The sequence below is a fragment of the Eucalyptus grandis genome, chromosome 10 (assembly GCF_016545825.1).
Source record: "Eucalyptus grandis isolate ANBG69807.140 chromosome 10, ASM1654582v1, whole genome shotgun sequence".
NCBI classification, from domain to species: domain Eukaryota; kingdom Viridiplantae; phylum Streptophyta; class Magnoliopsida; order Myrtales; family Myrtaceae; genus Eucalyptus; species Eucalyptus grandis.
The window spans coordinates 2,626,136-2,652,705 of NC_052621.1; the positions used below are offsets into that span (position 1 = coordinate 2,626,136).

Below are 26,570 nucleotides of genomic sequence, written 5' to 3' on the forward strand. Positions count from 1 at the left end.
TTGCTGCCTCAACCACTTGAGTTGCAGCTACCGAATATCCACTCCGTCGAGTGTAATGCGACCAAAATCAGGATCACAAAAGCGTTGCAGCAGCACTATCACTGTTGACTTTCCACTCTCACTTTCCCACTTTCCCACTTTCTCTGACCAAAGCAACAATCTGAGAGGAACAATCGCGTAATTGTCAAACCTTTTGTTCCTCGTGTTCAGGTGATCGAAACACTAGTGTTATTCTCGTAATTCAATGCTCAGTTGATGAAGTCATATTTAAAGTTAGGCATCAGATAAAGTCCGAAGTTTTACCTTTCCGCTGTAAACGGCCAGGCTGAGATCACAGAATATTTGAATGTCCGGCCTAGAGGTATATTTGAAGCTGACATGGCGAAGCTCAATCAACCCTTCACATTGTCTTGTGTCTATCTTGGATTTGCGGTCTATCATTGCTAAAATGGAAGCAGCAAGTAACACCTGTGACTTTGATGGAATCGGCAGTGAAGGAACTTGATTGTGAAATTGCACTGGCTGCCACGGTCAGAGCCAAAAAAGGAAAAAAAGAAAAAGAAAAGAATAAAAAAGAGGAGCCTGCAGTTACAGAACCTGTTATGTGTTGCCGTTCGATAATCATGGTGAGTTGTTACTTCGTGATCATCTTCACAACAGGTATGAAGATGATCACGAAGTAACGGCTCACCATGATTATCCAATGGCAACACGCAGTAGAGATTCACAATGTGCTTGCTGTGAATATTGAGAATGACGATTTCATTGCTTAAATAGAGAATTTCTCAATGCTCTAAAGTGAAGGTTTTTTGGCTTGCATTAGGAGAGTTCTTTACTAATGTACTTCTATTCTTCGGCGAGGAATCATAGGGACCCCGCAATCACATTTGATGTTTGTCCAGAATTTGTAATGTTTTGGACGCACATCCTAATAAGTTAGACAAATTCACGTTCAAGTCGTGCTTGATCTTCTTTTCTTGTATTCAAGGGCAAACAATGGTTGAATGAATTGATCTCAATGGCATCTATGTCTCATAAGAAAAGAAACATATAAAGAATAAAGTACATAAACCAAATCATACATATATTAAGAATTCTTGATGAGGCTAGAGATAACATGTATTTAAGAGTGACAAAAATAGCCAAGGATCACTTAATATTATAGATGATGATTGGTACATTTGGTAATATCTAGAATTAATCGAATGGAAGTTTACGTCAAGACGATTGGAAATCTCTGCAGAAAATGGAGCCTAGCCATGTTCATTATGTCACTTCATTTTCTTTATTAAATCTAAAGTTGGAGAAGAAAACACAGGACGGGCATTGCTCGAAGACTAAATGTCAACTTAAACTACTAACCTTGGATGCCATAGCAAAAGACTGGCATGCATCTAGTTAGTTTAATTCCGAGTCATCAGTTGTATTGTTGGCTGAGATCACGGAGATAAATTGCTCAAATCTCAGTTCCATTTGCCACCAATATGTCATGGTCACTAGTCGGTTGTCTGCAATTATACCTGTTGAGTTGATTTGCAGTCCTTGTGTTTATGAATCACATTTTTTTGCGGTTATGCAGACCATTTTGCGTGAGTGGAGTTGGACGCTTTGCATTCATCTATACATTCTATATCTGTCTAGCTATGAAGGTATACTCGATCGATAATGAAAGAGCAGACATCGAGCAAGAATTCTCTCATTCAAGACAACCACATCTCTCGACTGAGATCCTCCCTCGAGAAACTTTCCCTTGTCAACAGCGACAACTCGAAGACGGTCAAACTCACCGAAGAAGCAATAAGCAGCAAGGAGAAGCAATAGCGTGTGTTCTTTGCTAGAATCGCTTGGAAGCATCTCGGCGACCCACATGACAATTCGAAATCTAAAAGGGAGTGATGCCCTCATCTTGCTCTGTAGGTGTCTACATGGCCTAAGCCCTAGGCCGCTAGTACAAGCGCAGTTAACTGTAGATGAATCTTTCATGGGTTATGAAATTCATATTTTTAGCGAGGTCTAAGCGTGACCCGTCTATCTTTTGAGCAATTTGATTTTTCCTAATAGAACTAATCAAGACAACACTACGCGATGGAAAGCACTGGCCATAATCTTTGTCCTTTACCCCGTTCCTTCCTGCATTCTTCTCTGGGCGTGCATATTCCATTCAGATTGATTGTCTTTGGGATTTTGGAAATAAAGAAATCTCTCTGGGGCTTAAATGCTTGATCGATGCAGTCGACCGAGTGTGGTTGAATAAAGTCATATTTGCTTCTCACATGTGGCAACATAAAAGCGGAAGTAGGATTTTGAGGGGCAAAATGCAGGCACTAACGAGGGTAGATAGATAAGATATTCATTACTCCACCAAAAAAAGAAAGAAGGGTTGATATTCATGTTTGCTAGTGCTTCAAGAATCATCACCACAAACTCCTCTCTCCCTCTCCCTCCCCCGCCCCCAAATGCACGTGCATTGTAAATAGTGGCTATTGCTCTTAGCGGCGAGCCAGATCGAATGAACGAAATAATCTCAAGAGTTGCTTGCTATGTTACATTATAAGTGACTTGATTTTTATCGGATCCAATAAATTGTATCCCCACTTGCATCTTCTATTCTAAACCACTAGCTTCGCCCATTCGCACCCAGGACAGTTTTGCTCCCCCCTATGTACATTGCCCGAACGCGTCGCATCGACGAACATAGATGGGGTACGGCTTCTGCAATCACGTCGTCGGGAAGAAAATAACTTATTCTTCCTTCCGCTGGCACCCAACTGTCACGCGAAATGAAGGTGAGTTTGCCATCGTTAACCTTCAATTTCGCTTGAGGGGAAAAGAAATGTAAGCAAAGAGGTGCCGTATTTAGTACCTGAAGCGAGTAACTAGTTGGTGAAGGAATACGGATGTCTCTACTCTAGCTAGCTCCCATGCGGGACAGAGTCAAGGCCGTCCTTCGAATGGCGTAAAGTTGTTTCAGGGGTTGGCGAGCGAGAATTGCTCTGCATATAATTCATAGTTATCGATCAGTCAATTGAAGATAGATCATTTTTTTCAAGGTCGAACCAAGATCCGCAGGAGCAGAGAGAAGGACAGGGCAATACCTGCCATCTCTACGGGTTAAAAGCTCGAGCTTCCTCGAAGCGATCTTGATCTAGATGCACGGTGTGAAACGAAGTGAATGCTTCCCACCCTTTAGGTATCCTCCCTGCATGAACAGAGATAACCCAGCGAATTAGATCAATCGGCCCATACCAACATGGAACCAAATCGAGAAAATTCTCCTTTACCTTTCACGTTGACATCCGTCATCGCCTCCCTGAATACCTTTCTAATGATGTTCGCAACCCGCATCGTCTCATTGATAACCTGAAAACACTTGCATAGCACAGCGTTAAAGCTCGGAAGCGTCACGCTTTTGCCAAACCCATGGCCACGAGAATGCCGTTGGACTTGCGCATTGCGTGAAAGGCATAGGCCTGATAGTCATTCCAGTCCGGACTCTCGCAACGATATTTCTTCGCTCTGATCTTGTCATGCTCTTCCTGTCATCCAAAGACAAAGATGTCGTCATCCATGGGATCGAAAAATAAAGATATAACTCTTATCCGATATCTTCTGATCAAGAAAAAGAAAAGAAGAGAAAAACATTTAAAGAAGAAGAAATTCAACGGGGTGGAATCTTGATGCATGTGGGAACAGCGTCACGTGAAAACACGACGACCAAAGCGATTCTTTTTGGAAATTTTCAGGAACAGCACCTAACTCATCCTAGACCACGACTAATGAGAAGCGGTTCCTCTATCGGATAGCTGTTCGGCTTGGAGAACCCGAGCCAACTTCTGTTCGCGCTGCTTCTCCTCCAAGGTCCTTCAATCATCATTTTGTATGTTGAAGTCCTCTGTGGCATTGGTTTGCCTTCTCTCGCTGAGTGGAGAAACTGTGATGCTTTTGGTGCATTTGTAGCGTATTCCAAATCAAGCAAATGCGGAATGTGGGATAGTTGAATGACTTTTGTCATGCTAATTCTGAAGCTGTGGAACTGGAAACAAGTTCTCGGCATGTCGAATGCTGAGGTTCCAGTATTCTTAGCTCAGCAGCACAAATTAGTGGAAATTTTGGTCCTTTTGGAGTTTGCGAACTTGCTTGAATGGTGGAAATTGGAAGATCGAGAATGTTATCCTGTGAAATGGTTACATTTTTGGTCCATCTTTCTTATATCAGTTGACAATGTATATCAAATGTGAGCAGATTCGGAGATCAACTTTGCGGTGGACAAAATCTCAATCAACGGGACGGATCAGCATTGAAGGTTCAGACGCCCCATGTGTTGTGTACCTTTGTGGGCTTAGTTCAGCTGCTGACGACATTTTTGCAAGTATGCAGAGTTTGGTGTTCTGTTTTTATGTTACTGGATTCCATGTTAGCAGTATTAAGAGCATGTTATTCCATTTTGGGACTGTATCGTTTTGATTTTTTCATTCTTCAGGGGACAAGCCTAGACCTCATGGCCTTTTATATCTGTTAAAATCTTTGTCCTCGGTCTATTTTTTTTTATTTCATTAATTATTGTCTTATTTCATTTTAAATATAAATAGTAACTTGATCATAATTAATAAAAATGAATTATTGTCTTATTTCATTTTAAATATAAATAGTAACTTGATCATAATTAATAAAATGAATTATTGTCTTATTAATTATTTTTTTTTTTGGGCTGATAAATTTTCTTCGTGAGTCTTTGCGTCGAAAAAAACTAGGCAGTGCCTCTTTGCTGAAGGATTTCTAATATTGACGGTGTTGTTTCCTATTGACAGAATTGTTTTAGTTGGTTCTGAAATTTACTTAAATGAAAGCAATGCCTTGAGAGTTCTGAGAGCTTCATGGCACCCGTAATCGGGTCGGATTTTAATTGCATTGTCCCCTTCTTGAAAACTTCCCTAATAAAATTTGGTAGCGTCTAAGAAAACTAACACTTCTATTGAGCTCGAAGGGGGGATTTGCTTGTTGAGCTGCAGGGAAATGGCATTCCCTATCGGCAACACAAAACAATCCTGTGTTCAAAACGGCGCCTCCCATCTCCAGCAGATTCACTTATGAATGCAACTACCAATACGGCAGTTGCGTCCCGCTTGCATTAGGTCACCACCTACTTCGGTGGCATGTATGATTTCCAATGACTTGAAAAATAGATGTTTGGCTCTTGTTGCTATCAATAGATTAAACTAGTTCTTATGCATAAAATTCAAAATAAACCTTACCATCATCATCCCCTCTTATTTTATTTTCTTTTTGGGTTGCTGGTGCAAAGCTAATTCATTGTAGGTTTGGGAGCAACATTATTTTCTCAAATGGACATCAAGATCCTTATAGTAACAGAGGGTATAAAAAGTCAAATACTCCTCACCGTACAATTCATCCGAAGAGTAAAATTCCACATTACATAATCATGTTTAACAATTTGATCTCTTTTTCAATCTTAGGATCCTAAAGAATAATTTAGACAGTACCGTTGCCATCTATACAAGGAAAAATACATAATGGGCCACTTTATTTGTTGCTTTGCGACTCGTCTCACATGCTTGCGAGTCACTAAAAATGAAATCAAGAGAGGGAACCTACTCAAATTAGGAATCTGACTCCAAAGTAGAAAGTAATTTTGTAATTTCTTGCTTGTTTGGGCATCAAACCAGAAGCCCTATTTAGATTTGAATTTTCCACTTTGATCGGGTCTCCTCATTTCCAAACTCAAAATATATTCTCATCAGTAATTATATGTTTTGCACACTCTGTTGCTTAGATTTATAATCAAAGACACAAACAGATCTAGACTAGTTGGACATACAACGAAATACCGAAGTAGGGATAATTGAATATATGCCAATCTTCTTGCTTTGGAACAATGATATGTTGAATTGCTATTACAAACAATATCCATGATGAATTGATTCAAGAAGGCCATTTCAATAATAGGTAACAACAAAAGAAAGTCCTCTATAACCACCCGCCGGTGGCTCAGCTAGGTAGGCGCTAGATTTCCATCGAGGAGGTATAGTGTTTGAAGCTCCTGCAACTTGTTTTGAGTTTCTTGACGACTTACCTGGTAGCACAAGATGTGGTGGCAAGACGTGTTGCCCAGTGGTTTACCTCTCGATTGCCGGCCGTGTGGGGTTCCCTAGGTCACCAAAAAAGAAAAAGAAAGTCCTTTATATCTTTTAACAAAGTTATCATTGTTTTTATTTGTTCCAAATTTAACTCTTGTTGACTAGACTCAGACAAAGAAAGATATCCACCGTCCAGCCAAGAAGTTAATTCTTTGGTGTGGCAACAGTTTTCTCCGAGCAGAAGAATAGTCCAAGTGCCGAAACTTGACATGAGGGGACACTTAAGTGCCAAAACTTTGAAAATGTACACTTAAGTGACATTTTCTTTGAAAAGTGAGACACTTAAGTGCTACCTCCGACGAACCTTGCCAAAAAATCTTACGTGACAATATTTTATTATTTTTGCTTGCCTACGTGGCTGGGTCGGAGACGACTCAGCTCAAACTCACTTGAAATAACGTTGTCTGCAAAATAAAAATTAAATTACTAGCTAAAATATTCTAAAAAGTAAAAATGTGTAAATAATTAATATAAAATTAATTAAATTAAATTTAAACTTACATTAATTTAAAATATTCTAAAAAATTAAAAAAGGGAAGGGGGTGAAGGAGGTGGTTGAGGCTCGCAACCTCGCCCAGATCCAGCGAGGGCTCGTGGGCCCGCTGCCGGTTCACCAGGTCGGCGAGGGCTCGCATCGCCGATGTCGCCGGCTTCTAGCCAAGGCCCGGCGACCCCCGCCGATGCTCCCCACCGTCGCCGGCCCTGCCACCAGTTGGCTAGGGGCCGGCCACCCCGGCCAACCCTCCCCCTTCCGCGTGGCCCTTCCCGACGGTGGCGGGGAGGCGGCGCGGCAAGAGCTCACCCTCAGCCCGCCTCCTTCGGCGGCCCCTTTTAAGTTTTTATTTTTTAGAATATTTTAAATAAATTTAAGTTTAAATTAAATTAAATTAATTTTTATATTAATTATTTACACATTAGACAAAAAACGATATTGTTTTTGCATTTTCTCGCCACGTCAGCGTGCAAACGACGCCGTTTTGCACTCATCTTGTCGGAAAATTGCCACGTCAGCAATTTGGTCGGATTTTGATCGGAGTGGCACTTAAGTGATCAATTTTATTCCAATTTTGGTACTTAAGTGTACATTTTCTTCATGCTAAGTTTTGGTACTCCAAGTGTCCTTACCTCGTTTTCTCCAACATGAAAGAAATTGTCACGTGAATTAGTGTGGCCTTCAAGAAAAGAAAATATAATCCAAATAAGGTAGTGATCTATTGGGATTCCTTTTCTTTTCCACTATACTTGGTTTAACAAACCTATTTACATCCTCCAATGGAATCGGGTCTTGTTCACATGGTCAAATCCGAGATATAATTTAATTATTTTAATGTAATTTGGCATAGAAAATAGTAGTACAAATTGGGATCGAGGGTTTATCTATATAAATGCAAACCGATGCTCCAATTCTTGAAAAATATATCTTTGGCTCTTATTGCCATAAGTAGATTAAACTAGTTTTTATGCATAAAATTCAAAGTAAACCTTGACATCATGGTCCTTTACCTTTTTTATTTTTATTTTTATTTTTTATGGGTTTCTGGTTGTAGGATATAGATCTAATTCATCGTAGGTTTAATAGCAACATTATTTTTCAAACGGACATTGGAATACTTATGGTAGCTGGGGTATAAAGAATCGAATGCTCGTCATTGGACATCTATCTGAAGAGTAAAATTTTACATTATCTAACCATGCTTTACAATTTGATCTTTTTTCAATCTTAGGATCCTTAAGAACAATCTAGACGGTATAACCATTGTCTATACAAAGAAAGGTACATAACCAAGTCACTTTATTTGTTGCTTTGTCTCCTGTGCTTGTGAATCATTCAAATGAAATCAAGAGAAGTAAATCTACCCAAATTAGAATCTAACTTCAAAGTAGAAAGTATACGTGTAATATCTTGATTGTTTGGGCATCAAATTACAACCCCTATTTAGATTTGGATTTTCTACTTGGATTGAGTTAACTTCATGGTTCAAACTCAAAATATATTCGCGTCACTAATTATATGTTTTAAGTTTCCGTTGTTTGGATTTATAACCAAAGATACAAACAGATCTTGACTAGTTGGTCATGCAGTGAATTACCGAAGTGTGGATAACTAAATATATGCCAATCTCCTTGCTTTGAAACAATGACATGTTGAATTGCTATTACAAAAATATCAATGATGAATTGATTTTAGAAGGCCATTTCAATGATAGATAAGAACAAAAAACTTAGTCCTCTGCATAACCTTGTTTTTCTCTGTTCCAAATTTAACTCCTTTTGACTGGACTCACGGATAAAGAAAGATGTCCACCGTCTAGCCAAAAAGTTAATTCTTTGGGGCAGCTATCTCGGACAGTTTTCTCCAACTGGAAAGAAATCATTACATGAATTAGTGTGGCCTTCAAGAATTGAAAATTTAATCCAAATAAGGTAGTGATCTATTCAGATCCTTTTTCTCTAATATACTTGGTTTAACAAACCTATCAATGGCCTCCAATCGAATCAGCTCTTGTACACATCCTCAAATCTGAAATATAATTTAATACATTTAATGTAATTTGGCATAGAAAATAGTAGTACAATATGGGATTGTGGGCTTCTCTATATAAATGTGAACTTGTTGAAGCCCAAAACATCTTGAGGATCCTCCTCTTCGCCTACCTGCTTTAGCCTAGGCAATAACCACACACCCCAACATGTCTTCATCACTTTGTAGCATTTTGATCATTGTGATGCTTTTCTCGGTTTGTGTTGCTACCGGGAAGAACTTCGATGCTTACTATATCCCAAAGCTGAGCGTATTCCACCGAACGTTTATTCAAGATCCTACATGGGCGGTTCGAGCTTCCGTCTCGTCAAAAGACTTCCAGACTTTCTTTTACAACCAAACCCTGGATCATTTTAATTACAGGCCAGAAAGTTACACTACTTTCAAACAAAGATATGTAATCAATTCCAAATACTGGGGCGGTGCGAATGCAGTTGCCCCGATCTTCGTTTTTCTCGGTTCTGAATCACCCTTCGACGTCGACATCAAATATCTTGGGTTCGTGGCGGAAAACGCGGCTGAGTTTAAAGCGCTTTTGGTCTGTATAGAGGTAATAAAAGGCCCTATATAATTTGCCTAATAGTACCTTCTTTTTCCCTTATGTTTGCCGTGCATAGGTACATATTCACGCAATTTACGAACGTAAAGTTAAAATCTTGCAGCATCGGTATTATGGTGAATCAATTCCGTATGGGTGGACACTCGATAAAGCACTAAAAGATGCCAAGACTCGCGGATATTTCAGCTCAGCACAAGCTCTTGCCGATTATGCAGAAATCCTTGTATACTTGAAACAGAAATTGAATGCCAGACATTCTCCGATAATTGTCTTTGGAGGATCATAAGGGGGAAGTAAGCGAATATGTTTTCACTTATCAGCAATATGACTACTGCTTAGCATTGAAATTAAAGAAAAAGCCCACTGCGCACATTGACGATATCAATTCCAATGTACGATTCCCATTAATTATAGTAGAATGTAAATAAACACATAGTCTGCTGAAAGTCCTTGTTCTTGAACATATCATGGATAGAACTTTTCCTAAAGAGCGCTAGTCATAATGACAACGACAATCCATATCAAGTTTGATAGTTTGCCCTGAATGGCATTGAAGAAAGTGCTTACCATTAGGTTTACAAGAATAGATCAACACCATACATTCTACATTACTTACAAGTAGGTCTTTCAATCTTCATATGTTTGATTTTCAGTGCTAGCTGCATGGTTTCGATTAAAGTACCCTCATGTGGCGCTCGGAGCATTGGCATCATCCGCTCCAATTCTATCCTTTCCCGACATCATTCCTCGGGAAACATTCTATGCGGGAGTTGCAAAAGATTTTTTGGTAATCTTAACTGCTGGATTTATACCTTTTTCCTTTAGCATGCGTTTTCGTTAATCAAATTGATAACTTAACTTGAATAATTATTTGGTTAATATTTCAGCAATTTAGTTTTTCTTGCCACGAGACCATTAGAAGATCCTGGGAGGAAATTGATAGAGTTGCTTCTGAGCTTCATGGTCTCGCAAAATTGAACAAAACTTTCAAAACTTGCAGGTGCGTGGATGATGGAATTGGGATTATACATCATATTGTATTTTGGAGACTTCTCAGAATGTTCTGTAGGACAAGTAATTTTTAGAAGATAAGAAGTTGTTAGACATATCTAATTGGAAATTTATAGCATATATTGACAGTGAAAGGAACCTTGCACAAACGGTCTATCCATTCTTGATTTGTGAATTTCAGGTATCAACTCCCTCACTTGCCATCAAGTATAGGGCGGATAAGACCGTGTGTGAAAAGCGTTTTTACCCTAACAATTTATTCCATAATAGCGTGAACTTTCGCTAAACAAGGGGAATGATTCTAACATGACATAATGGTTTTAAGCTCTGATAATATTTAAAAAAAAAATATTAATGGATATGCTTTAGAGACGAGTATACATCTAATTATGCATATCTTTTATCTTTTGTTAGACCATTGGAAAGTTCTTCAGAGCTCAAGGATTACTTAAAATCAGTCTACGCAGACGCTGCCCAGTACAATGATCCATTCAGTCGTCCAGTAGATGTGATATGCAATGCCATTAACGGAACTTCTCCAAGAAATGACATTCTCAGGAAGATTTTCGCAGGCCTCTCGACTTACCGAAATTCGACTTGCTACATCAATCCACCTCCTACACCTCTATCTAACACTGAGTTGGGTTGGCATTGGCAGGTGCACACTATAGTCGGACATCATGGACGGATTGTAGCTTACTACTACTAGTTGAAATTGACTCGAATTTTGTGTTGTACTAAGCAAACGGAGGTTGTTTGGGTTTGCAGACATGTAGCGAGATTCCGACCCTTTGGAGCATCACCAACAATACTATGTTTCAACCAGCTCCCTCTGGCCTAGATAAATTTGTGAATCGCTGCAAGCGAGACTTTGGCATTGCACCTCGGCAACACTGGGTCCCTACTTATTACGGTGGTCAAGTATGGTCACAAAAATAAAATCACATATCTATGATACTCTTTTAATTTTCTCTTTCACACACACACACACACCAAACAACATACGACACCCTTTCGTTTCTTCACTGACTATGGAAAATTGCAGGACATCAAACTCATTTTGCACAGATTCGCTAGCAATATTATTTTCTCCAATGGGCTTCAAGATCCTTTTAGCTATGCAGGGTATGTGTAGCATCAAAACCTATAGATTTCCATGAAAACATCACTAAATTGGATAAGATTTCAAAGTAATTCTTCTATACCATCAATTGTAGGATTTTGAAGAGTATTTCAAATTCGGTTGTCGCAGTCTACACAGCTAAAGGTATGTGCTGACTCAACTCATGTCGAACTAAAGTCAAATGATTCCGATACTCAAATTAATGCTGCGAAAAATAATTTCTTACCTACAGGTTCTCATTGTTTAGACATACTACCAGCTACAAAAGAAGATCCCATATGGTTGGTCAAGCAGCGGAATACCGAACTTGAGATTATAAGAAAATGGATAGCCACGTATCATGCGGATCTTCGTGCTTTTGGAAAATATTAATATATATCACTGGGGAATATCATTGCATTGAATAATGCTAATAGCATTAAGAATGAAGACCAAAGTTGTGTGCTTCGTCTGTTTTCTTGGGAGAAGGGTGAATTGAGATATCAAAATCATTAAAACATTAAGAAAAACTAAAAGGAATGGTACACTCCAAACTAATGTGAACTTTCCCGAAAGGAAGGAAAAATTCAATTGCAATGTAAGAGACGGTACGACTGTAATGAATCGAGAGAGAGCGAGCTAGCATGGTGGAGTGCTTAATACTTGTACCACCGATGGAGTACAAGGCGCACGCTGTGAAGATGATCACAAAGTAATGGCTCACCATGATTATCGAATGACAACACACAGTAGAGATTCACAAAATGCTTGCCGTGGTGGGGCTGTGGGTGATTAAGAGCAATTATCGCTACTTAAATAGAGGATTTCTCATTGCTCTAGTAAGAGGTTTATTTGCTTGCAATTAAAGAGTTCTTTATTAACGCAGTTCGACGAGGAATCACAGAGCCCAATGCTTTCATTCAGTATGCATTTACGTTTCATGTCAGTACAGAATTCAGCAACATTTTGGACTTACATCCTAATTAAGTAAGATAAATTCACACTCAAGTCGTGCTCGATCTTCTTTTCTTGTATTTAAGGGCAAACAATGGTCGGCTGAGTTGATCTCAACAGTTTTTATGTCTCGTAAGAAAAAGAAACAGATAGAGAATTATGTATTTTTGCACATATACCAACTCCGTGCCCGTAACTAGAGTCTTGATGAGTCTAGAAATAAGGTTTATTTAGAAGTGTGATAAAAGTAGCCAAGCATCACTTAAAAATACAAATGATAAATAGCGCGTTTCGTAACATGTGGGATTTGGACGTTTACGTCAAGACAATTAGGACTCTCTGCAGAAAATGGAGCATAGCCATGTAATAAGTAATTTGTTTAGGGCATTCTATTGGAGAGGGCATTTGTTTTTATGAAGAACACGGCAAAGCCAATTTATGCTTGTCATCGTATGTATGCAGAAGCAAGAACAAGATAAATAGCAATAAAACGCGTGACCTGACTTCATTTTCTTTATTAAATCTAAAGTTGGAGAAGAAAAAAATGGGACGGGCATTGCTCGAAGATTGAATGTCAGTTTAAACTACTAACCTTGGATGCCATAGCAAAAGACAGGCGTGCATCTAGTGAGTTTAATTCCAAGTCATCAATTGTATTGTTGGCTGAGATCACAGATAAATTGCTCAAATCTCAGTTCCATTTGCTACCAATATGTCACGGTCACTAGTCGGTTGTCTGCAATTGTACCTGTTGAGTTGATTCAAGCCCTTGTAGTTACGAATCACATTTTTTGCGGTCATGCAGACCATTTTGCTGGAGTGAGTTGGACGCTTTGCATTCATCTTTACATTCTATATCTGCCCGGCTATGAAGGTACACTCGATCGATAATGAAAGAGCAGACATCGAGGAAGAAGTCTCGTTCAAGACAACCAGATCTCTCAACTGAAATCCTCCCTTGAGAAACTTTCCCTTGTCAACAGCGACGACTTGAAGAAGGTCAAACTTGTCGAAGAAGCAATAAGAAGCATGGAGAAGTAATAGCACGTGTTCTCTCCTAGAATCACTTGGAAGTGTCTCGACGACCCACATGACAATTCGAAATCTCAAAGGAGAGATGCCTCTCATTTTGCTCTGTAGGTATCTACATGGCCTATGCAGTACCAGCGGTTAAATGTAGATGAATCTATCATGAGATATGAACTTCATATTTTTAGCAAGTTCTAAGCGTGACCCATCTATCTTTTGAGCGATATGATTTTTTCTAATAGAACTAATCTAGATAATACTACCCCATGGAAAGCAATGACCATAGTCTTTCTCCTTTACCCTGTTCCTTCCTGCATTCCCGTCTGAACTCGCACTTTCCATTCAAATCGATTGTCCTTGGGATTTTGCAAATAAAAAAAATCTCTCCGGGGCTTAAATGCTTGACCAATGCACTCGACTAAATGCGGTTGAATAAGTCATATTTGCTTCCCACATGTGCCTACATAAAAGTGGAAGTAGGATTTTCAGGGGCAAAATCTAGCCACTAACAAGGTAGATAGATAAGATACTCATTACTCTGCCAAAAAAAGAAAGAAGGGTCGATATTCATGTCTGCATCCGCGTCGTCGGGAAGAAAACTAACTTATCTTCTTCCACTGGCACCCAACTATCACGCGAAATGAAGAGTGAGTTCGCCATTGTTAACGTTCACTTTTGCCTGAGGGAAAAGAAATATAAGCAAAGAGGGGTGCCACATTTAGTACCTGAAGCGAGTAACGACGTCGTGAAGGAATACGGATATCTCTACTCTAGCTAGCTCCTATGCAGGACAGAGTCGAGGCCCTCCTCCGAATGCCATAAAGATGTTTCCGGGGTTGGCAAGCGAGAATTGCTCTGCATATAATTCATAGTTATCGATCATTGAAGAAAGATCATTTTTTTTCAAGGTCGAACCAAGATTCGCAGGAACGGAGAGAAGGACAGAGCAATACCTGCCATCTCCATGGGTTAAAAGTTCGAGCTTCCTAGAACTGATCTTGATCTAGATGCACGGTGCGAAACGAAGTGAATACTTCCCATCCTTTGGGGAATCGTTTAGGCCCGCATGAACAGAGATAACCCAGCGAATTAGATCGATCGGCCCATACCCACATGGAATCAAATCAAGAAAATTCTCATTTACCTTTCTCGTTGACATCCGTCATCACCCGCCACCTTTCTAATGATGTTTGCAACTGTTAGGAATAACGGATCATCGAAAACCGGATTCGACACTAAATCGAACCTCTAAAGCAATGCGGAAGACAAAGCCCGGAAAACACGTATCACCGATCGTAAAGCACACCACGGATTCGAGCGTACCTTGTTAGCCACAGATTAGACACCAATGCCGATGATCGAGGAAGAAATTCTGATCCGATGATGTCAATTTGCCTTGAAAGGGAGACCGGCGTCGCCTTGCGTACTGTTCTTGTTGGAGGGAGAGAGGGAGAGAACGCACGTTCATTGTGCCAACAAGTGTGTTCTCTCTCTCTCCTCCCTTTTATACCTTCCCCCATCCACGGGCCCTATTCCTATGGGCCGGGCCTTTTGGGCCCAAAAGATGGGCGGACGGGCCTTAAGCCCATTACCAATTAAAACTATCATCTCCCACTCGCACATGGTGGGCTGAACAGGATTCTCTTTACCTCTCTTCAACATTCATACCGGTGAATAACTGTGACTAGCATACTTTGAGAGCTCGTTGCCATACATCTATTTAGGAATATATAGACTCATAATGGGCATCACATCCCGAGTAGATTTAGTATGCAGTACTCTAGATCGATCGATCACATTTATATCTCTCTTGATCTCTTTTAAACAATGATATATATATATATATATATATATATATATATATATATATATATATATATATATATATATATTGTATTCACAATTATGATTATCCCAAAGACAGTCATAATTGGTTAACTGGTGAATACAAAACTACAATGTGATTCTCTAAAATCGATCTTCCTCTTTCCTTCAAACTCTCAATTTCAGTTCAGCTTGCTTTTCTAGAAATGCCCCATTAGATTGAATCAACTCATGACTATTGGCAACATCCTAAGATAGCAAACACTAAATAGAAATCTTGAGAATAAGTAAGAGTCATGAGGGGACTAAAAAATTGAGGAACTCTTTTCCTCAAGAGTCTCACACGTCATAAAAGTTGAGATCAAACTTTTTGCCACTCTTATTGGTCGTCTCATGCATACGTAGTATGAAATACGTATTACGGTATTAACTCCTTTCCCATGGAGCGTATGTCTACACCTTTCAATATGTCTAACTTGAGTTCACGTATCTACTCATTCACAAAATTCATGAGAACTCACATCTGGCATCATAGACAGATAAAGTAAAAATACGTGGGGTATTTTACTTTCGGACATAGTAAGTATTATGTCCTCATCTTAACACCCAGTTAGGCGACATACGTATTTTTTAAGCTTGAGCTCTCGATTATCACCTAGATAATAAGCTTAAAAACAGTCTCATCTCTATTTATCACACAGTAAATAGAGACGATTACCCATGTGAGTGGGCTAATATTATATCTGTCCGACATACTTTCTCAACTTAAAGTAATGCACTGAGCATTAAGATACATAAAGATCAAACAAAGATTCATAGGCATCAATGATGAAAACACAAATTCATCAAATGTGAACACTTAGGGAAATTACAATATTCAGTACATCAGCCTCTACACAATCCTAGAGATTTCATATGGCCACAAAACACATCTCTAGGTATTGGCTTTGTCATAGGATCTGCTACCATTCTATGCGTAGTATATACTCTAAGTTCACATCTTTTCGTGCAATCATATCCTTGACAAAAGTATACTTGGTATCTATATATTTGGTCTTGCCATGATATTTGGATATTTGGTGTACATTTTTGCTGCTTGGCTATCACGGTTAACCAACAATGAATCTGCAGCACTTCTAATAGCACCTAAATGATCCAAAAATCTCTTAAGCCAAACATCTTCTTATATTGCTGCTGATAATGCCACGAACTCAGTTTCAATCGTGGACAAGGCTATACACTTTTGTTTCTTACTGCTCCAACATATGGTGCCATTATTCGGTAAGAAACAAACCCAGAGGTAGATTTCCTTTTATTTAAATCTCCTCCCCAATCAGCATCTGAATAGCCTTTGAGTTGAGATCCTTTCCATAATAACTCAACGTATAATCAGCAGTCCCCTTTAGATACCTTAGTATTCATTTAACGGCCTTCCAATATGCTTGACCTGGATTGGATTGGTATCTACTCACCATTTCAACTGCATACCATATGTCAGGTCTTGTACACATCATAGCGTACATCAAGCTCCCAACATCACTAGCATAAGGAATATATTTCATTTGTTCATTCTCTTGTGGAGTCCTTGGACACAGTCTATAGCTCAATCCTTCACATTTTGCAATAGGAGTGTCTATGGGTTTAAAATCCCATATCCTTCAATTCAAAATTGGAAGACAACCAACTTTTGACAGTATTGACAAGCTCCATATTGCTTCCGGCAATTAGTATATCATCAACATATATGATATGATCACAAATAGATCTTTGGATCTTTTGATATATATACAATGATCCTCATCTATTATTGTAAAATCATATGCCATTATGGCATTATGAAATCGTATATACCATTGTCTTGACGACTTGCTTAAGGCCATATATCGACCTCAAAAGTCGACATACCTTTTCTTCTTGGCCTTTCACTATGAAACCAGCAGTTGTTCCATATATGTTCCTTCCTCTAATTTTCCTGCAACAAATGCAGAACCAATAAATGGATCACTTATAATCCACAATAAACAAAATGGAAAATACATAATTTTCCATGATTCATGCAATAAATGCAGAATAAAAAAAGGATTACCTCTAACCCATACAGACATAATTGAAATTTTTTTTTTTTGGGTCAACGGTCGTCGGTCAACGGTCGCGGTCGCGGTCGCCGGACGTCGGACGGTCGGACCCGGACGGGCCGGTCGGTCTAGTTCGGGCAAACCGACGGCACGTGCCGCGCGCATGCGTGGCTGACGTCACGCAGACGTCGCCCGGCACGTGCCGCGCGCATGCCGGGCGTCCGGTGTGTGGGTTGGGTCGGGGTTGCTGGCCGGTGATCGCCCGCCAACCGTCGTCGTCGTGCCGCGTCATCGATGACGTCACCTAGCGGTTTGATCGTTGGATGACGTCATGCCGGTTGACGCGCACGCATCGGTCCGCTGATCGGGGCGTGCCGGTTCATCGGCCGGTGGCGAGCACGTGCCGGTTTGCCCGGCGCGTGTGTCGCACGCGTCGGGCGAGCCAGCGCTTCAGGCGCGTCGTGCCCACGCGCAGCAGCCTTCCGGCCGCGCATGTGGCGTCGCCCTGGCGCAGACATGTCGCCGGACTCGCCGACGACCTCTTTCACCTAGTTCCTTTAGAAATCGATTTTGACTTACGGAAACACGAAAAAATCAATGAACAAAGTGCTCGGGTGTCGGATTTTCGCCCGATCCGTGCCGGCCGATTTTCTTCGCAAAAATTCAATCAAAAACATCAAACAGGTCGGGAAAATGTGAACTAAGGCTCTGATACCAATGTTGGGAATAACGGATCCCCGAAAACCGGATTCGACACTAAATCGAACCCCTAAAGCAATGCGGAAGACGAAACCCGGGAAAACACGTATCACCGATCGTAAAGCACACCACAGATTCGAGCGTACCTTGTTAGCCACAGATTAGACACCAATGCCGAAGATCGAGGAAGAAATTCTGATCCGATGATGTCAATTTGCCTTGAAAGGGAGACCGCGCGTCGCCTAGCAGCTGCATCGTTCTTGTTGGAGGGGAGAGAGGGAGAGGAACGTGACGTTCATTGTGCCAACAGTGTGTTCTCTCTCTCTCTCCTCCCTTTTATACTTCCCCCCATCCACGGGCTCTATTCCTATGGGCCGGGCCTTTTGGGCCCAGCATGGGCGGACGGGCCTTAAGCCCATCACCAATTAAAACCATCAGCAACCCGTAGAGTCTCATTGATAACTTGAAAACACATGCATAGCACAACGTTAAAGTTCGGAAAGCTAATAAAAGCATCATGCTTTTGCCAAACCCATGGCCACGAGAATGCTATTGGAATTACGCATTGTGTAAAAGGCAGACACCAAAATGAAGACCAAAATGATCATCTTTGGAATTTTTCAGAAACAGCAGCTAAAACATCCTAGACCATACGACAAATGAGAAGCGGTTCCTCCATCGGATATCTATTTGGCTTGGAGAACCCGAGCCAATTTCTGTTCGCGCTACTTCTCCCTCCAAGGTCCTTCTATTATCATTTTGTCTTGCAGGCTTTTTCAAATTAATCCATGCGTTTGTATGTTGAAGTCCTCTGTGGCATTGGTTTGCTATTTTCTTTCGCTGAGTGGAGAAACTGTGATCCTTTCGACCTGCTACATCAATCCGCCTCCTACACCTCTATCTCAAATGGACTTGGGTTGGCATTGGCAGGTACACACTATAGTCGGATATCATGGACGGATTGTAGCTTACTACTACCGGTTGAAATTGACTCGAATTTTGTATTGAACTAAGCAAATGGAGGTTATTTGGGTTTGCAGACATGTAGCGAGATTGCATCCCTTTGGAGCATCAACAACAATACTATGTTTCAACTAGCTTCCTCTGGTGATCAGAAGACAGGTATCTTGGTAAGCACAAGAACAACTGAACGCGAATGTTCGGATTTCTCTCTCGACATGAAGAGCTTTTCTCTACCATCAATGGTAGTTTTACTTCTAAACCCTAATGGTTATATCTCAACCCAACTTTCCTTCTCTCGCTTCTCCGCCAAACCCATAATTTCATCGCACACATGAGTCCGTTTACTTCTCAATTGCTGTTCTCTGGTTCGATTTGATTTCTTTACTCCTTCGGGTTTTTCCTCGTTCGAGTTCCAACGATGATTTCTTCTTCTCCCCGCAACGATTGCTCTTCGGATAGTAGTCATACCTTGGTTTACGCACATCCACTGTTGTGAATAATAGTTCAGCTCAACCATTAGCACAATTGACCATCTGTTGACACCTAATTTTTGCCCAAAAATATTTCATTCCAGCATATAGATTATCTAGGTGTTTAATATCGTGTTTTAAATGAAAGATGTTTTTCCTATAAAAAAATAATAATTTAAAAAAAGAAAAAAAAAAGAGAGAGCAAGTTGGGGCCAACGATCTAAATGTGACTAACCAAGCCTAGGAGGTCAGATTGGAATCCAAATGATAAGTTGGGGCCAAAATGCAATTTCCAAAAGTCGAGGGACCATTCGCAAATTTTGTAAAATTTGCGCCCGAGCCCTTAAATCATCATCTTGGTCATCAATAAGTTGAAATTGAATTTGGCCAAGTAGAATCAATCAAATTGAGCCAAAAAGACCACATTTGTATTGAATTTGGTATTTTCGGATAAGAAAATGGCCAACTTTGAGGGTATTTTTGCAAAATTGGGTGGGCACAATTGCGAAAAATGGTCAAGATCTTAAGCTACTATACATGAGGTTGCTAATTGATCAGAAACCGCGGCCAAATAGTGGATTAAAGCACTCAAATCAGCAGCCAAAACTCAGTCCACGAGTTGGTCTTAATCCGGAGTTGCTGAGTAAGCAATTTGGTGGCCCCACCATATCCTCCTCAGCTGCCCAAACAGCCCGATCTTTGCACGTGATGGAATACCGTATATAGCAGTGCAAGTGGACGAAAATTGGCCAGGGATAAGCTTCTGACAACACCGGAAATTCGCAGCAAAGTCCGCACACTCAACAGCTGCAGAACTTAAAAAATTGGCTAAGTCTGAAGAGTAGGTGAAGTAGCCCTGTTGATAGGCTTGGTAGGTGGACAAAGGCTGACCAAAATCCTTTAATTCGGGGATAATATCACTAAAGCAAGGTCTTTCAAGGGATGAGAGAGAGGAGACGAGGGGGAGGAGAGAGTTCGCGGTCGTCCCCCAAAGAGGCCCTCAGAAGCAACTCCAGAGAAGAAAACCCAAAATTCCAGATCAACCCCCAGAGAGAAAAGAGAAATTTTCGCAAACTTGCAGCCAAAATTAGCCAAAACCTTAAACTAGAGAGTGAAACTTCACTCAAAGATCTTTCCATCCATAGGTCGCACGTCTTAAATGGAGATCGGGAAGGCCTCCTAAAGCCCCCCGAAAAACACCCTCCTGGCGGGCCAAAGAAAGTTCGAAAATTTTTCTAAGTGTTGAGCCCGGTTGGTCACGAGTGAGGAAAGCCAGTGTTTTCGAGAAAGTTGAGAGACAAATGAGGAAAATATTGACTTTTAACCCAAACTAGAATACATATAGTTTGGCGTGGTGTCAATTTTTCCAACAAAATACGTCTTAAAGTCTAATTTTAGAGGTCAACGAAAACCTTCGTTGTCAGTTCTTTTTTTTTTTGCAGATCTCATTTCCAGTTGAAGAAGCCAACTTCCACAGGCCCCGAGGATAATTTGTCGGTTTCATCGGCCAAGAACCACTTGAAAAGGAAATTAGAAAGCAAGGTAAGCATCCTAGATGTATTTATTTTCGAGTTTGAGCATGTTTTGATCATGAAAATCAAGAGGAAAACCAGCCCGAAAACTGACTTCTGAGGCTGAAATTTTGTAAGTGTTTGAAATCTCTTCGAGAGTTTTGCATGTGTGCTTCTTGGAGAGGTCGTTTTGATGTTTTTCGGTGAGTCATTCTCGGTGATGTTTGTTGCATTTGAAAGTAAGTGTTACCTATTTTCATCTAGATGGAGTAATATTTCATATAGATATGGCATGTGATGGTTGTTTGAGCTTCAATCTGAGCATTTGGCATGGCTGTTTGACTTGGGTTCATCACCAGTTTTGCAAAACAGCCCCAACCCGCATGTTGGAGGCCGTTTTCAGTTCGGTTTTTGCATGTTCTAGGCTGCAATTTCTAGTCAAACACGTTCTTTGCATGTAGTAGTATATCCTTGATACTTTGCATTCACATGAGATTGCTTATGGATCGAGATTGAAGGCCACGAACATGACCCGAAGAAGCCGTTTTGGGGTGATTTGATGCAAACCAAGTATTCGATAAAATGTTGAAACCAAGCTCCAATCTCGAAGCGGTCGATTTGAGCTTAATCGTTGTGATATTCATGTGATTTGTTACTCCATGTTAGCATAGATCGGTTTAAGGAATCATTATTAATATTTAAAAAATAATAATAAAAAAAGAGAAAAATCTGAAAATTTCAAAAATATAAAAATGTTGGATAACATCAAATTAGGATAGAAATGACATATATGGAATTTTCCTAATTTTAAAATGTCATTTTCCTAATTTAATGCTATTTTGTTATTTTATAACAATTTTTGTAAATAATCCATTTTGCATTGATTAAAATTATCCGAGTAATTTCATGCATTTAGAGTAATATCATGCGTATTTAAATTCCCATTTTGCTCACGGGGTCCTGTCCCATGGCGTGATAATAAGGCCATGTAATATTTGCCCGACTTTGTATCGGGTCTTTCTTTTCCGCATTACTTTCAAGTCATTTCAATTTCTTGGATGTTTATTTACCGCACCGCAACTTTTCAATAAATTGAGTGTAAATTTATTTTCTAAATTATGTTAGGATTAGTTTAGACAAAAAAAAACCTACAAAAACATTTGCATGGACACTTAGCGGTTTCATAAAGATTATAATTGGTAATCAAGATTGTGTGGCCATTTAGATAAACAACCTTCCAAGTTAGTGGCGCAAGGGCGCTAATAGAAACATTGGCGTAAACAAGTCCCCCGTTCCTAGAAATCTCTGGTTGCGTAGAAATCGAGGCAACACTCCCGTGTCTCGGTTGGTTTCTAGCCGACCCCAATAGGCTAGTGGCGACTCCTAGAAGTACTTAGGTTGTTAAGAATTAAAATTCAAAAAATCCAATGTTGCGCGAGGTATGGGCTTGGGAGAGCCCACGCCTAATTTAGGGCCGTTGGTCCGCTTCTTTAGGCAAATACCCCTAAACCTTCTTCTTTTTTTCCCCGGACGGAAAAAAAGGAGGTCGTGACACCATCCCCCGTCCTTTTACTTCGCCGATTTTGCTCGCATGTACCAATTCCATGTGGCCTCATCTTAAGTTCTTGTCTTCTCCCTTTAATCTTCATTCGTTTCATTTGGGGTTCTTTCTATGGATACTCCCGAACCGGAAGACGAATGGCGCCTTGCTTTGCTCTCTGCAATCGGATGGGCCGTCTTTGGCCGGAACAAGATATAGACGTGGGATGAACAGACTTCCATTGGAACACATCGACACATGCAAGAAAACGTTAGTTGGTACAATTCTCTCAAATCCCTCAATCAATTTTACAGCATTTCAGAGCACTTTAAAGCGCGCTTGGCGCAACGAGCAAGTTGAGATTACACAACGAGAAACTAATATATATGTGGCAAAATTCAATTCCGAGAGTGACAAGCAAATAAAAGTGTGTTAGAGGGTTGTCCGTGGCGTTTCTAATCATCTAGTCATATTCAAACCTTGATAGCCAATACACCCTTACATTGTTACGATTTCTCGACGGCGCATTTTGGGCCCATGTCATTGGACTTCCACCGGAGTGGTGTACTTACCGATGATTTGCAAAAAGTAGAAACGTATAGGTAGAGTGTTGGAGGTTAAGAGTGATACAAAGGATGGTGCATTACTCGGAGCTAGGGTGTGTTCGAGTTGATATTGAATTGAGCCAACCACTCAAGATGGGACAACCGATTTGTATAGATTGCAAGACCATATGGATTGATTTTCGTTATGAACGGCTCTCTCATTTTTGCTATTCCTGTGGTCGTTTGGGTCACTATGCTATGTACTGTCCAGCCATCCTATTCACTGAAGTGAAAATGGAAGGAAAGGAAAAGATGGCCTTTGGCCCGTGGCTTGTAAAACGAGGTTAAAAATATAGTCCGTATTGGCTCACCTTTTATGGGGCCAAGGTTGATCCTGTTGCGACTCCATAAACTATTCCTGAAACTCCCTCCATTCCAAAGTAGACTTCATTCCCTACTTTACCACCAGCCGATGCCTTGGAGGTACTTCCACCCGATCGAATTGCAGAAATATAGCTCCACTACACGGCATCATGTTCACGCACCTATGGTAGCAGCATAAGAAGACGAATAGATGCAATTTCAACCCGATCGGCACATCACGCACTTCCACTCTAGTGAACAGCAACCGCCATCTCTCCTACCTCAACTTGCAAGCTCAACATCTGGTCAAAACCTAATTAGCAACTGCAAAAGTTGAGGTCAAGTGGAAAGGTAAATAGGTTGCTTTACCTACCGATATCATCAAGGATCCCGGAATGCAACATGACTCAATTATCCTCAACACACCTGATGTTGTCCCGCTTCTGTAGTATCATCCAGCTGCTATTCCACCACAAAATCCATCCACTGCAGCTCTCACTGTCTCTCCAACCACAAAGCCATGTAACTCTGCTCATACTCGAGAAGCAACTTCGCTGAAGAAACAGAAACATTCCAGAGTATCAACTAAAACCGGGATTGCCAAGAAACTTAAAAGGTATAACCCGTACGATACTCACACTACTGCAATTGAAGAGTTGATGAAATATCATTGTTAGAAACTCCTGTACTTGTCCGCTGACATTGCTGGCAAGTGGGTCGAGGTGGCTTACTCCAAAAGCCACCGCATGAAAAATGAGGCTACTTAGTTGGAACCGCTGTGGTCTCGGGCTCTCCCTCGACAGTTCAAGCTCTCAAGGCCCTTGTGGTCAAAGAGAAGCCCGACTGGTATTTTTGATGGAAACGAAGAATGAGAGGAGGTGGTTACTGTTACGGCGGAGACTTAAGTACCCGAACTCTTACCTTATCAATCCTTCCGGAATGGTCAGCTAGCCTATTTTGGCACTCATATTATCAGACAAGTGGAATACGCTAATCCCAACATTATTGATACACTTTGTTAGAGAATAGCAATGGCATCATGATGAAGTTAACTTGTGTATATGCGCTGTCAACTTCCACTCTTGCCAACGTCTTTGGATAGCTTTGCATCGGATCTCTCATCTCAACTCCCTACCTTGATTGTGTGTTGGTGATTTTAATGACATCTCTACCATTGGGAAAAAGAGGGCACAAGGTCAATAGACTCGCATCGAATGCACTATTTCGTAGAGATGGTTCATGACTGTTCATTAATGGATTTAGAGAGTAAATGTTGTGCTTTTACCTAGATGAATAATTGCCAGGGTGGAGACTTGGTTAAAGAACGGTTGGATAGGGCTCTTTGCAATACGGATTGGCGACTCACCTTCCCAAGAATCGAGGTACTTGCTTTACCCGCTATCGGATCGACCATAGCCCTCTGTTACTCTATACCAAAGCTCAAAAGACACAACCAAGCAAACCTTTTTTTCTTTGAAGCCCTGGTTGCAACACCTGAATGTCACAGCATTGTCGCAACTACATGGACCTTAGCTATGCGTCTCGGTAGAAACTTGCCACATCAACTCGCATTAGTCACCAAAGCACTACAAAGGTGGAGTCGAGCCCAGTTTTCCAATGCACACTTGTGTATTTCAGATTTACAACAACAACAACTCTAGACCCTGACCAACAACAACCTTGCTAACTATGACAGACAATTAGCCACCAAGTTGAAAGTAGATTTACAACTAGCATGGCAGAAGAGGAACAAAGATCAGCAAATGAGATCTCGACTACATTGGATATAGTGGGGAGACAAGAACACCGCATTCTTTCACGCTACTACTATTCAGCGCATGCAGCCGAAAACAAAATCAACTTATTACAGACAACAATCGTAACCGGTGAGTGATGATCAAACTCTTAAAAAAACAATGACTACACCTTGCTTTTTGATCTATACAAGACACGAGTCACCGGGATTATGGCCCGATTCCCGAACCGATGTTCGCACATTGTTACGTACGAGATGAATGCTTTATTAACCGCCGAGCTCACCCTAGAGGAGGTTCATCAAGCCACCTTCTAGTTGGGGCAAACTAAAGCCCCCCGACCCGGATGGTTTTAATGGTATTTTCTACCAATCACATCGGGGTATTCTTCATAAGGATCTATTTCTTTCTGTCTAGACATTTTTCCAAATAGGAGTCATGCCCTTAGCCCTCAATAGAACAATTCTCACCCTTATCCCAAAAGTCTCACACCCCGAACGCCTTGATCGGGGTTCGACCTATTAGTCTATGCAACTATGCATACAAAATCATATCCAAGACACTAACCAATATACTCAAACCCTTCATTCCCTCACTAATATCCTCGTAATCGCAGTGCCTTTGTGGGCGGCCGCCGGATACAAGACAACATCCGGATCGTTCTCAGAGGTTTTGCATCAACTCAAACCAGAATAAAAGAGACACTTTCAAGCAATTTTAAAGATAGATATGCAAAAGGCATATGGCGAGTAGAGTGATTTCCTTAAAGACTACCTCATTCGACTTGGCTTTCATTCCATTTGGGTAAAGTGGGTGATGTGTATCACGACTATCACTCTTAGTGTCAAATTTAATGGAGACCAGCTCAACTATTTCAAACCTACTTCAAGGCCTATGACAGTAGTGATCCCCTCTCTCCCTATATATTTATTCCTCTTCGGCGAATTTACTCTCGACTCTCATACATCAAGCAGTTGATTTGGGACAACTCAAAGGAATCCAAGATTAAATGGTGGTGTCCCACTCTTTCCCATTTATTCTTGCAGATGACGCTATCTTCTTTTTAGATGGGAGAGTACTAGAATGCCGTAACTTATCTAAATCTACCGAATCAATATCAGAAGCACGGTCAGTGCCATCAATAGGAATAAATCGGGCATTTTTCTTAGTAAACACCGTCCAAGTAGTCTACAGGAAAATCGGCACAACAATTCAGTGGTCCCGTGCTTCAAAAGACCGGAAAATACCTGGAATCCCGTATGACCTGGGTCATTCTAAGAGAGATATGTTTGCGTGGATTTTAGGGAGAGTTAATTCGAAGTTAGATGGTTGGAAGAGAAACTTATGTCGAAAGGTGGGAAAGAGATTTTAATTAAAAGTGTTGTTCAAGCTATCCTCAAAAGTATGCCATGTCCATATTTAAGATTCCTATGTCTTTATGCCGATCTATTGAACAAAGATTGCTCGATTTTTT

General features: G+C 40.6%; 2 pseudogenes; one reads left to right on the plus strand and one right to left on the minus strand.

Moving 5' to 3' along the window:
* Nucleotides 1-2,525: 2,525 nt before the first annotated feature.
* Nucleotides 2,526-6,790, minus strand: LOC104421089 (annotated as a pseudogene).
* A 2,055-nt stretch (nt 6,791-8,845) lies between these two features.
* On the plus strand, nt 8,846-11,762 carry LOC104423340 (annotated as a pseudogene).
* The last annotated feature ends 14,808 nt before the right edge of the window (nt 11,763-26,570 follow it).